Genomic DNA, 17961 nt, shown 5'->3' on the forward strand with positions numbered 1-17961 from the left:
ACTTCCTAACCAGACAAATCTTTGACAGTAATGTTTTTATGAAGGTAAATGTCATCTTGGACTGGCTAAAAAAAAATTATAGGGAATTCAGTCCCCCATATTTTTAAATTATAGGTTTGGAGAAAAAAGATCATCTTTATTGACATAAGACCTAATGAAGTTATTTATAAGCCTCTTCCTGCTCTCTGAAACCCATAGAAATGATAATCACAGAGGCTTCTTTTGCTTATCTAGATATTCCCATGAAATCAGGTATTAAAAAAATCAGACTCACCCATGACTTATCAAAGACAGGATCACAAATTGCCTCCTGATTTCTACCTGGATGAGCTAAGTATCTTAACTTGTTCTCTGTAAACAAACCAGGCTGGGTGTGGTAATTCTTGCTTCATCCAACTTTCCACGGGGAAAGCAGTTCTTTTTTAGAAATAAGATCCAAGCATTTTGGGAAGTCAAGGGGGAAGGACATGAGGTCAGGAGTTTAAGACCAGCCTGAACAACACAAGTAAGACCCTGTCTCTACAAAAAATAGAAAAATTAGCTGGGCTGGTCTGGAGTCCCAGCTACTTGGGAGACTGAAGGAGCCCAGGAGTTGGAGGTTTCAGTGAGTTATGATGATGCCACTGCACTCTAGCCTGGGCAATAGAGCGACACCTTGTCTTGAAAAAATAAATAAGGTCCACATTAAGTTATTTTAGTTGTTCTTGTGTATATTGTTCTTGTGTATATTCATACTTTTTTTTCCTGGCATCTTTTTAAAAATTAAGATATAATTCAACTACCATAAAAAGTAAATTTACTCTTATAAATTATACATTTCAGTGGTTTTTATCAATAGTATATTCACAATGTTGTACAACCATCATGATTATCTATTTCCAGAACTTTTCATCACTTTAAAAGGAAATCCATTAAGCCATCACTCTCCATTTCTCCCTCCCCCAGCTCCTGACAACCACTAATCTCCTTTCTGTCTCTATGGATTTGTCTATTCCAGACATTTCATGTAGATGGAAGCATACAATATGTGGCCTTTTACATCTGGCTTCTTTCACTCAACATAAAGTTTTCAAGGTTCATCCATGCTATAGAATGCATCAGTACTTCATTTCCCTTTCATGTCTGAATAATATTCCATTGTATGGATATACCACATTTATTTACTCATTCATCAGCTGATAGATATATGGGCTATTTCTACTTTTTGGCTATTATGAATAATGCTGCTATGAACATCAGTGTACAAGTTTTTTGTGGGAACATATGTTTTCAATTCTCTTGAGTATATACCTAAGATGGAAATTATTGGGTCACATGATAACTCTTACCACTTTTAACCATGTTAACTCTTTGAGGAATAGCCAAACTGTTCCATTAATAATCATATACATTTTTAAAGGGCAGTAATAGCATTACTTTCATATTTTGATTTAAATCCCTAGAGAAAAAGGTTTCCTTTGGGACCAAGAATCCTTCAGAAGTTAAAAAAATTCAAGGTTTTACAAGATAAATTAAACCCCTTTGAGGCATAAAGATGCACCTCAAACCCTTACTAGAGCAAAGTTTATTCTAGTCATCAAAGGGATTAAATATATATCCATTTTTAAAAATGGAGAAAAATAATGACAGCTCTCATTTATACAGTCAGTCTATAATTATACACTGACCTTCACTCACAGCAACTTCCAAATAAATGTCTAATAGACATTTCAAATATAATGTGTCTCAGACCGAACTCCTATTCTCACCCATTTCCCAAACTGCTCCTGTAGACTTTTGCCTAGCCCAAAACCTTAGTATCAAGTTTGGTTCCTCTCTCTCATATATATCCCCACAGACCAGTTAGAAAATCCTGTTGGCTCTATCTTCAAAAGATATTCAGAATCCAATCAACTCTCATCACCTCCACCAGAGACATTATCTCTCACCAAAATTATTGCATTGATCTCCTAAGTAGTCCCCCTGCATCTACACTTGCACACTAAGGTCTAGTCTGAAAACACAGCCAAAATAATCCTTTCTAAACATGTGTCAGACCGTGTCACACCCCTGTTCAAAGTCATCCAGTGGCTTCCCATTACCCCTCCCTCACTCTGTTGCATCCAACCCAGTTATGCTTGGGCCTCAGGGCCTTTGGCTTGTTCCCTCTGCTTGTAATGTTCTTTCCCTACATAGCCACATACATGCTCCCTTGCCTTCTTCAAGTCTTTGCTCACATGTCCTCTTCTCAGAGAGGATTTCACCTGGTCACTCTATATAAAACTGCAAATTACTCCCTTTATCTTTCTTCCCTGCTCTGTTTCTCAAAAACAATTTATGACTAAGAGGACATATACTTTACTTACTTCTATTTACTCCCAAGAATATAAACTCCATTAGGGCAGGAGCATTTATCTGTTTGCTTACTGCTGAACTCCCAGCAGTAAGAACAGGACCTGGCACACAATACATGCTCAAATATTTATTTAATGAATAAATGAACAAATGAAAGGCAATAGTGAGCTACTAAAAAAAAAAAAAGCTAAACAGAAGTCTGAGAAATATTTATGAAGAACATTATTACTACATACAATAAAGTTGGGATAAGAGTGGAAAACATCATTCCTGGAAAAATGTACCACAATGTTTCTATAGTTTGCTTTAGGAAAAGTTGCTAACTCTGCTTGTTTCATTGTTTATGGAAAGGATCTCTCCACTGCCAAGGGCTCTCAGCTTCTGAAGAACTGAAACTCTGGGAGTTGAGAAGCAATTGCCACATATACATAGAACCAAGGACTTTTGTGGCCTTTGCCTGCTGTTTGACCCATTCCCAGGACCTTCACACAATACACTCAGGTTTCTTGGCCACTTACCCACTAAACTCACTAGTTAGTGAATTCACCTTCAGAAGTATAATCACAGTACCTTCAGACTGAAATAAATCTTAAGATACCCTATATCCCAATCCCTCAAAAATTTTATATAAGAAAATTAAATTTATATAAGAAAATTAAAGTAAAAAAGAAATAAAGTTACTTGTTCAAGATGTCTTGAATGGTTAACACTAAGTATTTTTCAAACTCTGTAGTAAGGGATAAGCATGATCAAGTCTGAGAGAATTTAGGCACTTTGGAATAAATTCTCTAAAATCTAAAAACAGAAAATGGTATTTTATAAAAATTTTAGGTAGAAATGGTTATATCTCATAATATCAACAACTCCATCCATCCATCATCCACATATTGGATTCAGAAGTTATAACAATGATATTGACAGAATACTCTAGCATTCAGCAAAGTAAATGATGGACAAATACAGATTTTTGAAAAATGTACACCTCTTTCCAAAAGGAGGCTTTCCTTGTCCAGTGTTGGGAATGATGAGGATTCCTAAAGAATGTTTGCTAATATTAACTTTCCTAAGCACTACTAGCTTCTAAATAGCAATATAAGTTCCTATCAACCAGTCATTTTCACATGGGGTCCAGAGGGAAGGTTGTTAAAGTCTACACAATCTTTACCACCATCACTACCTCCCTCACTTCTTCCATATTCTAATATACCTCCTAGGGAGGCGAGTCCTTGGCACTGTTACAAATGAGTGTATGTTATAGCATTGGTTTGCCTTACAGCGGAAAGAGATTGTAAACCATCTCTCCCACCATGCTACAGAAGAAGAATTATTATTTTCATGAATAGTAACTTCTGGCCAAAATCCTTTCCCTCATCTCCACCTAGTAAAATCCTACCCTGCCCTTCAAGGCCCACCTTGTTCCTCTTTCCTGGGGGGCCTTTTCTGCCACTCCATCTCTGGTGCTCTTTTCTTGACCAGCTGACCTATGGCATTGGTTTTCTGTACCTTCATCACACAATGACAAGTAACATCTCTTGTACTGTCATCTTAGTTGTTTGCTGACCTTTCCTACATTTGACAGGAAAGTCAGAATCCCAAGGAGCTGTGTATTTCATAGCCTATGGGGATTTTCTGGAAGATATATGGTAAGGTATTAATTCCCTTACATATGAAGGGGAAGAGCCAGAAGCCCTAAAAAGGTGACTGGGTTTAGAATATACTGCACAACCATCACTGAACTGCAATTTTAGAAGCTTTTAGTTAGAAACAAAACAATGGTTCCCAATCTTTCTAAACTAATAAGGGTAACTTTTAAGGTCAAAATATGTTTAAAAATAAACAAAACCATCATCATAAAAGTAGCCAGGTATTAAATATCTCTTAAGTAAAAGGATGCATGACTTCAACAAAGTTTTAACACCTACATGTGAGGTATAGTACTCATTTGGCGTACAGAGCATACTACTGAATGCTGTTGAGGTTCCCCCCCCCCACCTCAGACTACATGGTTTCATTTTATTGTGCTGTGGACATGGAATATTATTGTCATGTTGAAAAGTTCTACCACCTAAAAATATTTAGGAGCAAGCAAACTATAGAAAGACAACAAATCTCCCCCGCACAAAAAATAAACCCAGCAGAAAAACTCTTCAGTAATTCCTTCCACAAAGTGGTGTATTTTAAGCACGTGCTCCAATGTGAAATAATTCACTTCATGATTCAATAAATTTTTCTTGTGGTTTTAAATTAATGTAGCAAAAGGAAGAAGTTAATATTGTAGACAAAATCAAATAGAAAACATTTGAAAGTCCATCTCATGTATACTTCCTGATTCTAGCGAAATCTCAACCTTATTTACCCATTTTATTACTGTCTTAAACAAAAAAACAAATGGTATTTTCCAGCTGAGGCAGAAATATAATCCTAATCTTGGTTCAAATATTCTGTGCAGACACCAACAAAAATAAGCTTAAATAAATCAGCAGTATAGCATACTGTTTAAGAGTATTGGCCTGGAGCTGAAATCTTGGCTCTGCCATTTATTAACTATATGATCTTGGGCAAGTTATTTCATTAAACATTGGATAATTTATATAAAATGCTTAACATGAACTGTGGCAGGCTTTAAGGGTTGAGAAAAATGGTTACTAATTAAGTAATTATATAATAGATATAAATATATAACAACAATCAAGGATATTCTTATAGTAAAAATTTCAAAGCGTCCTTTCAATTCATATTTTCAATGTTCCTTCTTGTCTGGCTCCGACAGGTTTCCTCCAGATACTGTAAATCCACACTGACTTATAACTGGTTCTGCTACCTCCAGTTCTACCCATAGCTACTACTACAGGCAAGTTTCTAGAAGACAGGAAAAAAAAAAAAAACCAGAAAAATAGGAGACCACTAGCATACATCAAACAAAATCTATGAAACTGAATTCACTCAAATAGGAATCATTTGACCTTAGAAACTGAGACAAAGAAAAAGAGCAAAGGAAAAAAAAATCTAAGTTATTCAAGTACTATTAAACCTTTAACTCTAGTTAAGCAAATGATTTGTTTGCTTATTTTAAGCTCAAACAGTGCTTAACATCATTATTGTTTACAGGAGCCATCAACAATCAGACGTACTAATGAAAGATGCCCCTCATTAAAATAATTTTCTTTACCACTTAGTAATGATTTCACCATTGCTAGAGTGTTTTTAATATAAGTCCCAACAACTTCTTAAGGTTTCTCCTTTCCCATGCATTCCAACAAGCGCTGAATTAGTTCTTCATCATGTGTTTAGGCCTCCTGCTGAGAAGCATAATTAAAATTAAGCAGGCAACAATTCCACTTGGTCCTCAGATTCTGTCAAATCCCCTAAATGAAGCTGGGCATGGTTTCTCCAGGAATTGGCTGAGTTCTGTAAGGAAAAGTTAGGGGCTGCTCAACTTGATGCTGGCCATTCAGTAGATGGCACTCTTCCCTTTGAGCCCAAATTACACAGCTCCAAGAAGCATGTTCTGTGACATTCAGGTGTGATAGAAAGCAGGGAGTCTCTCATCAAAGCACTTAACTGATAGTCACAATCCCTCCACAAATGTATTCATCAAAAGCTGATGGGTCAAGTCAGACACTTTAAAAGAGTCCAGGGAAGTTTAGATTCTAAGACATCAAACACAAGTGATTACCAAGTAATCAGCTTCTCAGAGTCTTTACTTGGTCAAGCAAATACACCACTCTTATTCAGGCATAAAATGTACCTTGCCTATTCTATAATGCAAAAACAGTAACAGCCTTTTGGTAGCTAGTGACCAAATCCTTGTCTATCACATATATTTTTTAGGGTATTCAGTGTTTAGAAAACGATGATGTTATTATCAAAATTCACTACAACAAATGAAAGATATATTACTTTCAACATTTTTGAATGAAAATAATTCTGATACCTACTTAAAAGTAGAACATTCTAATACAAAAATCACTGCAGATCTAGTTTTGAGAAACAAAAAAACACAAAGTTAGCTGGGCGCGGTATCTCATGCCTTGTAATCCTAGCACTCTGGGAGGCCGAGGCAGGCGGATTGCTCGAGGTCAGGAGTTCAAAACCAGCCTGAGCAAGAGTGAGACCCCATCTCTACTATAAATAGAAACAAATTAATTGGCCAACTAATATATACATACAAAATTAGCTGGGCATGGTGGCGCATGCCAGTAGTCCCAGCTACTCGGGAGGCTGAGGCAAAAGGATTGCTTGAGCCCAGGAGTTTGAGGTTGCTGTGAGCTAGGCTGACGCCACGGCACTCACTCTAGCCTGGGCAACAAAGTGAGACTCTGTCTCCAAAAAAAAAAGAAAAACAAAAAAACACAAAGCATTTAAAGCAATGAATTTCTAATTCATTGATGACACGTGTTTTACTCTAATACATAACGGTTCCCAATCATTAGGTGATGAGTAAGGTTTCTCACACTTCTGTTTCAAAAATCTTTCTTTGAAATTTAAGAAGCAGACAGTTGTGGAGAGACAGAAAAAAATTCCTTTTAATGAAATCTCCAGTTGAAAGCCAAACTTTTCAGCAATCAGATAGAAAATCATCTTAAATATTCTACCTTTCCCTAGGAAAAACAGAACTCAACTCTAAAGGTCTTTAAGAGATAGGCAAGGTAAAGGGAACCCTGTTTTAAAGTTTTAAAAAAAGTGGGAGTGGGAATAAGGAACAAGAACAATGTATCAACTTCAATGCCAATCTCTTTCCCCTTTCTACCTCCCATCTGTGCCACTCATTCCCAGGGGCGATAAAGCATTCCATTCCTCCAAGACACTTACACCCATTCACAACTCCACTTGAGCTCTGTCTGACCATTGCCCCTCCTCAGTCACTTCCTTAGATGTTAAAAGGCTGATCTTATAGAATCTTTTTTTTCACGTGCTAATAAGACAAGTGAGAATAGAAATAACACTGTGGCTAACAGTTGCTGGCTCTAACTTCTGAAGGATTAAAAGTAGAGTGTTCTTAAGAGTCCCTGGGGAGACCTTTAGCCCCAAATATACTTCTTTAGATATACCGAGTGACCTAATAATCTTCTCCAAGAGGACACTGAATGAACCCATCAAAAGATGACAGGATAAGAATGCTGTATGGAAAAGGAAAAAGGAAATGCTGCCCTTGCACAGGATGAGCTGAGCCACTGTGGAAGAACTTCACAGAAACATTGCTGATGGTGACATATTAAACACATATATCAAGTCCCCAAGATACTGAAAAACTCAGCACTTCTCCAACCTGATTGCTTTGTACATTGTAGGAGTTCAACTCCTCCAGCAGCAGGTAACCAGCAAACAGCCATGGAAGCTGGGTTAAACATGCTCAGTCACTCACACCAGCACTGTCCTTTCCCCTTCCATCCCAAAACAAAAGTGCTTACTTCCTTGGTGAGGACAGGGGAGTAAGAAATTGTAAGAATTTAAAGGGGTATAAGAGCCAAAAAATAAACAACAAATTCGTGCATGTTACTTGGAGTTAAATTTTTATCTTGCTTAACCCATTGCTTGCCTTATGTATACTGTGAGCATTAAAATTTTATTGTTTTATTAATATATATAATTCTTGAGACATTGATTTTAAAGACATTTATGTTATTGCCCTTAAATTTCTCAAAAGTGTTCTTACCCTCTGGCTGGTTGTGGGACATTTTTATTCTATGGAAACCACGTATGCTTACTATAGAAAAAGTAAGTTTAATAACTCTAGGTTCAAACCTTAGTCTTGTTCAAGGAGGTAGCAACCTTAAATCCTAGTTAATGTACTGCCTATATACCAATATCCTCAGGCACAGTTTCAGGGAATCGAAACAAAGAGGTTTCAAAGTTCATCTCATATCAGTGAGTCTTACCATTTTCAACTAAGCTCTAAAGCCAACTTTAAAAAAAGTAAATAATGTATATGGTGGCAATGCAGATCAGTAAAAGCTCAATTTAGATCTAACCCCATTATAAAGATATAAGCTGGGTGTGGTGGTGTACACTTGTAGTCCCAGCTACTCTGGAGGCTGAAGGGGGAAGATGGCTTGGGCCTAGGAGTTAGAGACCAGCTTGGGCAATACAGCATGTCCTTGTCTCAAAATAAATAAAAAGATATAAATAAATGCCAAAGACTATATATCTTGTACTGCTGGCACTCAATAAATACTCATTACATAAATGCCAGGTGAATAAATTTTAACTTTACCTGAAAGAAAAATCCCCCAAGAGGTATGGTTACATATATCCACATGTCCATAATTATCTACTGCGAGATGGAAAAAATAATTAAATTCAGCTAATGGATAACAGACTTTTTCTTTTAAGCCAAAGTCAATGAAAGACTACTAACCTGTATGTTTCAGAGAGGATTCTTGATATGTACAACCCATTATAGTAAAACTTTGAAATTTTCTTGGCTTTTAGCCAAGAGAATTTAATCTCTGGCAGAACCTGAAAGACCTCTTAACAATCTCACCTATAAATATTCTGGCAAGGACCCTAAGTTCCAACGATAGAGCATTAACATAGAAGACATGAAATAAAGTATTAAGGCACTCATTTTGAATCTCAGTGACATGACAGAGTCTATGATGGTTCAATTTCAAATGGAATTTGAATACTAATTTCAAATTAAGTCTGTTTAAAAGGAAATATAGCACTCTTGATTAGACATTTAAAGTTTTTTCTATTCAAACTCTCCATATTTAATATTTTCAAAGGAATTTGAAACAGCACTAAAAATTAGTTATAGCAAAAAAAGGTAGTGCTAATTTAGTGTGAGAAACAGATTAGTAACCTATGTCTTCAATAAAGTTTGCACTTTCTTAATTCAACATACGCTTGTTTTTAAACATTTTTTTCCTAACATTACTTTTCACTAAAGTACAACAAAGGATATATCAACTATCTACAGTAATTCTAAACGTTACTTAAAAGAGCTAGTTTAGGTTATCATCAATTTGCTTGACATATCAATTATAATGGTGAAGCAGCAACACATAGTTCCTTGAGGAACAAGAGTGAAAAAGTATATATGAGCCACAAGTTACATCTTCTCATTTATGGTTTATTTTAGGAAACAATTCAGGTGGTATTTAGGACAAACTTAAGTTAAAATCCATCTCAGGTTGATATGGTATTGGTAATCACAAGGATGATCAGGTCTATTGATTTAGTGAAGATCCAGAATCTCCAATGGGCAATAGCATAGCCCAGTACTTGCCTACATAACTGGCAAGCTTTTTTTTGGAAAAAAAAGATTTTAATATCTTTAATAACTAAAAAGATAACATATTCTAGCACAAACTCTAGCATCCTAGCTAAACATATGTTGTGTGTATCAGAAGAGAATCCTCTTCCAAAGTCAAAAGGTGATTCTACTTAATGCAGAATAATCACCACTCTTCAGATTTAAGCACAACCTGCTGGTGGTATTAATACAAGACGGTATGGTTAAACAAGCCATGTGCACCTGGTAATCTTGGGAATACATGAAGACCTTTCATTGATTTGCAACCATTAACATGAGTGAAAAAACAGCAGCGGTTACATGGGCTCACTCTTGAGACAGACTTTGGGTTCACAACCAGCCTGTGCCACCTAACAGCAGTACATCTTCGGGGAAGATACTTAACCTCTTCATCCCTCCCTCTGTTTAGTCACTGGGTTGTTGGAAGTATAAAGTAAATTAAATCACATAAAATTCTTAGAATAGTGCCTGGCACAGAGGTAAAGCAAATAAATACTGGCTGTTTCAAATATTTGCTAAGTCTTCACATGCTGAGTAGCATGATGTAACGGCCTTCAAAAGGACATGCCATTTTATATATTGATAATGATAAACACATAAATCGGCAGGGCGATGTGGCTCACGCCTGTAATCCTAGCACTCTGGGAGGCCGAGGTGGGAGAATCGCTCAAGGTCAGGAGTTCGAAACCAGCCTGAGCAAGAGCAAGACCCTGTCTCTACTATAAATAGAAAAAAATTAATTGGACAACTAAAAACATATAGAAAAAATTAGCCAGGCATGGTGGCGCATGTCTGTAGTCCCAGCTTCTCAGGAGGCTGAGGCAGTAGGATTGCTTGAGCCCAGAAGTTTGAGGTTGCTGTGAGCTAGGTTGATGCCACAGCACTCTAGCCCAGGCAACAGAGACTCTGACTCAAAAAAAAACAAAAAAAAAAAAAACCCACATAAATCACTTACTGAGTACAGACCTTATTCAAAGCACTTTACGTGCAACAATTTGGTTAAGCTACAGTTCAGTTATGACTGTTCCCCAACATTCTACAAACTCTGTTCAGAGTTGGGTTGCTATGCTTTTACATGATTTCTTCCCTCAACAGAAATGCTGCTTATACCCTGATGACATACATATATGCTGCCCAGTACTTGCTAACCAACTGCTTTGAGATGGAGATTAATCAGCTAACCATCTGCAGGCTTACATGTGACAAAAGCACTCAGACATGATAGGCCTACTTCTGGAAGCCTCACAATCTTAGAAGCTGGACACCACCCTGTACCTAGGTTTAGGATTGTGTGTAGGAGATGGGCTGTTATGTTCTCTTAGTCTCAAAAGACATTCTGGCTTTACAAAGACCAAATCCACACTTTAAACATCATTGAGCAGAACTCAAATTCATCCCAGTAAAACACTGACAAAAGGGGTTAAAATAGCAAAGTGTATAATTTTCACATTTTCAGTCAATGGTTAAGACTTACATTCTGAAAATACAATCCTTTCTGTCATGCAAAATTAATATTTCCCAGATGTCATATGATCACCTATGTCATGTCAAATGCTTACCAAACATTTCCTGATATCGTATATGTAAAAAGCTGCAACATACTGAATGTCTCATAATCGATTATCTCCAGAACTCCTTATATTATGTTTAACATTCAAAATAGATATACCACTGTTTTTTCTTTAAAAACAACTATTACCAGCATTGCCAGCACTTGTGGCCTTTTTTGTTGATCCTCCTCCCTTGGTAAAGTTAATCTGCTCCACTTAGGCAGAAGAAAATGAGGTACAATGCAAGTATAATGTAATGGAGACTTAGATGTAAAAACTTTCTACAAATGCTCCAAAATTATTTAACTCTATGAAATGGTCAGTCCCATAACTTATACAAATCTTTTCAATAGTCAAGTACCTTAATTTAAAAATGACAAACCACAGTGTACTCTTTTTATTCTCTCCAACAATACTCTCACTAGAAGTCTTCTAAAACCAAAATTAAGATGTACCCAGCACAATGTAGAAAGAATGCATTCCAAGAAAAACAATCTTCTAATGCTGCTAAATCTAAAATGTCACATAATTTAACATAAACGTGCACGTGTACGTAGCTAGTCCCATATCCCAGAATATTATCAATTCTTTCACCAACCTTGCATATAATCCTCCCTCAAAGCCTCTTGGTTGAGTTAAATTCCGAAACACTCTTGCAGGTTAACTGCAACAACACATGTGCCAAGGAAATTAGTGGTTTTCCTTACGCTCCCATTTTAAACGGGCAACTACTTGCAATTAAATCTCTGCAACAAAAAAGTTCACCTGAGGCCATTCTTGCCATTCTAAAAGAGGCCCAGTTTATTCTACCTGTGGTATTGCCTCAGCTATAATAGCATACCTCCAAAGAGGCTGGACGTGCCCCAAACACCAGCAAACCAGATCTACTGCCAACTTTGCTTGTCACCCCGAGCAGGAAGCGCAACTTAACGTGTATACGTTTGTAGGGGTGGTGTGTTTGTGTGTCTGTGTGTGTTGGGGGAATGTGGATTAGAAGAGAAGGTGGTTGAACATTTTCAACTTGTAACAGAAGTTTCTTAAATGGGTAGAAAAACAAAACTAAACAAACCAACACTCCCTCCCTTTCCTCCACCTTTTCCAAGCGCGGGAATCTCGCACCCTCCTAGAGAGCACCTTCAGAGCTTAAGGTCCCTGGGTCACCTAAGCCTCAGCTAGCACTCGATTTTTAGAACTCCTCGCCCTCCCAGGGAAAATGAGAGGACGCCCGAACGCATCAGGCCCACTCGGCAGCGCGCCGAGACTGCACCCCAGGACCCTGCTCTGCAGGTACGCTCCCCTCCCGCCCGCCCGCCCGAGGCTCCCATTCCTGCCCCGCAGAGGGGTTCACCTGAGGCCGCGAGAACAGCCAATAGGAAGTCCCCTCGGCCCCGCCAGCCGTCGCACTCCCCACTCCCTAGTGACCCCCAGTAGAGTCCCCGCAGCCAGCCCCCGCGCGGGCGCCCGCGTCCCGGCCCAGAGGTGGGGCGGGACGACGGCGCCTCCTCTCCCGTCCGGATTACCTCGCAGCGCGCAGCCGGCTTTGTGTTTCCCTCCCTCCTTCTCCGCAGCCGCCCGGGCCGCAGGGGCCGCCCGATCGCCGCAAGCCGCCTCTTAAGCGCCGCAGGGCTCCAGAGGGGAGGGCAGGAGAAGGGGAGGGGGCGTGAGGAGGGAGGGACCTGGACGCCAAGCCCTGTGTAGCAGGAAGCTGCGACACCTGGGCCGCCGATGCCTCTGGCTCTCCGTTTTAAAAAATATAATTTAACCCCCTCTTCTTTCCCTACCGCCCCTCACCCTGGCGACGGTTACGACCTGGCGTCTCGCGCTCTGGCGGGACTAGCCGAGCGCCCCCCGAGCGTCCCCTAGCCCCGCCCCCCAGAGGGCCCCGTCCCCAGGCCCCCAAGCGCCCCTGGCCACGCCCCACAGGCCCGCCCCTCGCAGCCCCCGACGCCCCTAGCCCCGCCCCTGAGGCCCCGAAGCGTCCCGGCCCCGCCTTCTCAAAGCTCCGCCCCTCACAGCCCAAGCGTTCTCTGGTCCCGCCCCTCGCGCCCCTCGGGAACGCTGGCTCCGCCCCCTGTCACCCCCTCCCGCCCTCAAGCTCCAAGTCGGCGAAGCCGCGGCGGTGGGGGCCTACGGGCCAGGCAGCGGGGAGGGCCTTCTTCTGGGCGGCCGCCTGGCGCCTCTTCAGCGTCCTCCTCTGGCTATGCAGCTAGAACCCGCGGCGTCCCCTGAGGGCCAGAGTGGGAAACGACCCCGACGGAAACCCGACCGCGAAGGGGAGGCGGGGCGCCTCGGAAACGTCTCCCGCCCTAACCTGAACGAGCCCCCCCACTCCCGAGGCTGGGCCGCCGCGTTCAGTCAGCCTCTGCCGCCCACACCGGCTGCTGGGTGTTCAGCGGGAGGCACTGTAAGGTTCAGCCTCCGCACGCCCCCCACAGGAGGGGCCTGGATTTTCCTCGGCTTAGTGGCTTTTGGGGGCGCCTCCTCCGCCCACTCACCTCCTCAGAGGGCCAGAGCAGGGGCTTTCCATTTGCACCGGCCTCCATTTCGACCGGTCTTCACTCCCACTTTGGCCCCCGGCCTCTTAGCCTTATGAGAGCTGACCTCTTTGAGGTGAAAAGTCGAGGCACCGCCTGCAGCCTTCAAAATGAATCCGGAGCCCGGCAAACTTTGCCACAGGCAATCGCGGGGCTGTGGATGCATCCACAGGTGACACTGGGCCGCCCACCCCCGTCGCCCAGACGCGTTTCTCATCCCAGCCTATTCTCGAAATAGACCTCCCAGCAGCGCACACTTTCCCCTGCCACCCACGACTTGCACATCCCTCTGGCACGCATGTCCTCCGCGGGCACGAGTACCCCCGCAAGCACACCCCTGGGAGCATCATTCCCGTGATTCATGGTCCCTTGGGTCAACCCCACCCGAACGCACACAACAAACTTCTTTCCCCACCCTTATCTCCCTTCGTTTCCAAGGCACTAGCGACAGTCCACTTCATTTCCTTCCTCATCTGCAGACTCTTCCCCCTCAAATACCTCACACTATCCCCCTCCTCTGCATCCCCTCCCTCTTCCCTAAAAATGTGCTAATTAAAATGTAGTTTCCTCTTCCCACATATGAAGTGTTGAAAATGAATCTTGTCTTGGCACTAACTGTGATTCATTTATCCTCGTTTTTCTCTCTCCACTGGACTAAGGCTATAGAAATTTTAGTCTACCACCATATCATGCCATTTGCTCAAAATCCAACCATGCCTTATTGTTTTTAAATACTCCTAAAGAATCATGGGGGGGGAGGCTTCCTAGCTTTCGGGAGAAAACAATATTTAGAAAATGCTCAGCCTGACATTTCATTCGGCATTTAAAAATATCTGCAGTATTTGAGAGAGATATTGGGAGTGGCTGTATATTTTCTTGCATTTAAAAAGCAAAAAAAAAAAAAAGCTTTGCATGCAATCAAGATTAGCCTTTTTATGAATAGCAAAAAAAGTATGCTAAGGGCACAAATCAGAATATAGTCTCCACGATACAAGGCATTTGTCAGTCACAAATCTAGACCCCCACCGTCACCACCAAAAGAAGACAAATTAATCCATTTTAAGCACGTCTGATGAACAGTCTTTTCCATGATTATTCCCTTGCCCACAGTTTCTGGACAAAATGGATAAAAGATCTGCTTACCCGCTGAAGATCCAAAGCTTCCTTGTGCCCAGGGTGGTAGCCGTGCGTGTGCGTGTCTCCTGTTCTCTAGGTGTGGATTCTGCAGTGCTGCACAGAAACCCACTGCAGCCTCAGACCAGCGGCGGCGGCGGCGGCAGCAGCAGCAGCAGCAGCTTCGCCCAACGCTGAGTAGTAAAGTGTGTGACTTAGCAGAGAGACTCCACAATTACCATTAGGCGCTTGCTTTATAGGAGAGGAGGCGGAATCGTTCTTAAAGGAATGGGTTTTGTTTTTCCTCTCCACTATTGCTTCATAAGAGGCAGAAAGAGTGGAATCAGGGAGTTTTTTTGGACTGAATAAAGCAGTACAGCTGTGGGAGGTCAAGGTTAAAATTAACTGGGTGATCGAGGGATGGAAGCGCCGATTTTAGTAAGAGTCAATGAAATGCTAGCAGCACTAGCTTTAAAGAAACCTGCTAACTTTGAACATTGGAGTTAGTGGCAAAAATAAAACTCTGTGCCCTGAAACTGATCAGTAACTTGTGCTAATATTTAATTTCTAGTCGTACTAAAATGATAATTGTACAAAGGGAGGCTATTTAGTATTTAATACAAGAATGAAAAGAATCATAAAGTAAAACTCATTTATGTAACTGGGAGCAGTGGATTCAAGTCCTACTAACTCCTGTAAGCATACCTGGAGTTTCAGTGAATGCTGGTATTTGAAAATATATTACTGACATATTTCAATGTGTTCTCACGTGTTATAAAAATCACAATATTATTTATAGAAAAAATTTGAAAATAATATCCAAAATAATTTTATAAAATAATAGCAGAGTACTATGCTATTTCAGTGGCAATTCAAAACTCAGCAAAATGAAGAAACTCAAATGGATTAACTGACTTTAGATGCATGTGAATCAACTATTTACACTATTAAAGTGTGATGTATCCACACACAAGAATCTGCATTATAACCTTAAATTTTATTTTTAATAATATTCCTAGATTTAAGCACTGACTATCTATGACTTTTTTCTTCATAACTAAATGAAGAGGTGTGGTCTCAAAATTTGAATAGAGAAAAATATGGAAAATATTCTGCCATTGATTTTCTTTTCTTTTCTTTTTAAATTATGTACCTGTGTGATCTTGAGCAAGTAATTAACCTTATTTGGTCCTTAGTTCCATATTTTGTAAAATGAGGAAGTTGGGTTGAAATTGCCCAGGGTATATTAGCATTCCAAAATACTGTGATTTTATGGCATTCATATATTTATTTATTTTTTGGACAGAGTCTAGCTTTGTTGCCCAGGCTAGAGTGAGTGCCATGGCATCGGCCTAGCTCACAGCAACCTCAAACTCCTAGGCTCAAGCAGTCCTGCTGCCTCAGCCTCCAAATGGCTGGGACTACAGGCATGCGCCACCATGCCCCACTAATTTTTTCTATATATATTAGTTGGCCAATTAATTTCTTTCTATTTATAGTAGAGACAGGGTCTCACTCTTGCTCAGGCTGATTTCGAACTCCTGACCTCGAGCAATCTGCCCACCTCGGCCTCTCAGAGTGCTAGGATTACAGGCGAGAGCCACCACTCCCGGCTGCATTCATATATTTATAATTTTGTTATTTCATGCAAGTATGTCTCACTCTAAATTACTTTTCCTGAAAACTTGGATTGAATGTAAATCTTTATATTAAATGCATAAGCAGTTTGTTATGTGTCACCATTCTGAAATTATTTTACAAATCAAATAATTACTTTGCAAAGTGAATAAACTTAATTCTACCTGAATTATGATTTTGTACCCTACAATGACTGATTTTCCTAAAGCAAAACCTTACTATCTTGTTAAGAATACTGAATGACAGTTGGGCATGGTGGCTCAAGCCTGTGATCCCAGCACTTTAGGATGATGAGGAGGTAAGACTGCTTGAGGCCAGAAGTTCAAGACCAGCTTGGGCAACATATCAAGACTCTCATCTCTGCAAGAAATTAAAAAATTAGTCTGGCCTGGTGGCATACACCTGTAGTCCTACCTACTCAGGAGGCTAAAGTGGCAGGATCACTTGAGCCCAGAAGTTTGAGGTTGCAGTGAGCTATTATGGCATCACTGCACTCCAGCTTAGGCAACAGAAAGATTGGCTCTAAAAAACAAAAAAAAACAATAGAATACTGATTGACTTAAATACTATAACGTATGTTAAAGAATAACTTAAATGTATTTTAAAACTAGAGCATCATAGGATGGTAGAGTTGGAACAGATTTTAGAGCTCACCTACTACTCCAAGCTTATAATTTTACATGTGAAAAACATGGAAACCTGGAGAAGCAAAATGGGGACAGTGTGAGGGACAGACCTGGGGTTAACTCCAAGTCCCCACTCTTCTCACACACACAAGGCAGATAAACAATAGGTATGAACAAACACCCACTCTATTTCACACACCTACTCTAGGGGCTGAGCAGGACCTGTCACAACAACAGAAAAAGTAGTTTCACTCAATGACACTATTTGTGTACTTATACTAATAGTATAAACCAAAGAAGTATATCAAACAACTACTCATATTGTGTATAAGTATTAACTAAAATTTTGCCTTCAGGTTTGGAGGTGTTTGTGCTGGAAAGTGAAGAAATTTCCCGGGAATGTTTTAAAAAAATGACCTCTGGAGAAACCAACCATACCTATTGGGTAAACTTGTTTATCTTCCAATCAAATGACGGGGTCTTCAACAGCTCTGCTGGTTGTTTCCTTGCATCCATTGGTGCCTCTGTTTCCTTTTGTCTACACCCTCCTCAAGCAGGCCTGCCAAGAGGAAAAGTTCATCTGGAGCCAGGTAGGGGAAAGTATTGTAGAGACTTATTTCTGGCCTTCAGAGAAGATTTTTGGATATTGAAAGCTTTGGGCTAGATGCTAACATTTTCCCTTAAATCCTGGGCCAGTATAACTGATAGAGACCCTGGTACTAACCTAAACCCAGTCTCCCTAGTTTCAAGGAAGCATTAGGGTTAAAATTTGTATTATGTTGCATGACATAGCAAACTTGGTGTTTTGTGTATCTGGCAGGAAATTTATCACCTTGATTTAAAAAAATGCCTCCTACAGGGAGAGAATTGAAGGAAATTAGTTGCCCAGTGTCCTTCATCTGTTTTTG

The 17961-nt window shown here is 40.4% G+C and overlaps 1 protein-coding gene across 4 annotated transcripts in view; it reads right to left on the bottom strand.

Moving 5' to 3' along the window:
* The window catches only part of ADD3 (adducin 3), a 131544-nt gene extending 116524 nt beyond the window's left edge, over positions 1 to 15020 (bottom strand). For 2 of the 4 annotated variants that reach the window (XM_012771022.3, XM_012770932.3), the window contains exon 1: positions 14820 to 15020. The gene's annotated coding sequence lies outside the window, so the exon portion shown is untranslated. Of the gene's footprint in view, positions 1 to 12662; positions 12970 to 14819 lie in introns of those variants that run through there. The other 2 variants (XM_012771012.3, XM_012770928.3) reach the window with 1 other exon arrangement.
* Between the last annotated feature and the right edge of the window lie 2941 nt (positions 15021 to 17961).

The sequence above is a fragment of the Microcebus murinus genome, chromosome 14 (assembly GCF_040939455.1).
Source record: "Microcebus murinus isolate Inina chromosome 14, M.murinus_Inina_mat1.0, whole genome shotgun sequence".
NCBI lineage: Eukaryota > Metazoa > Chordata > Mammalia > Primates > Cheirogaleidae > Microcebus > Microcebus murinus.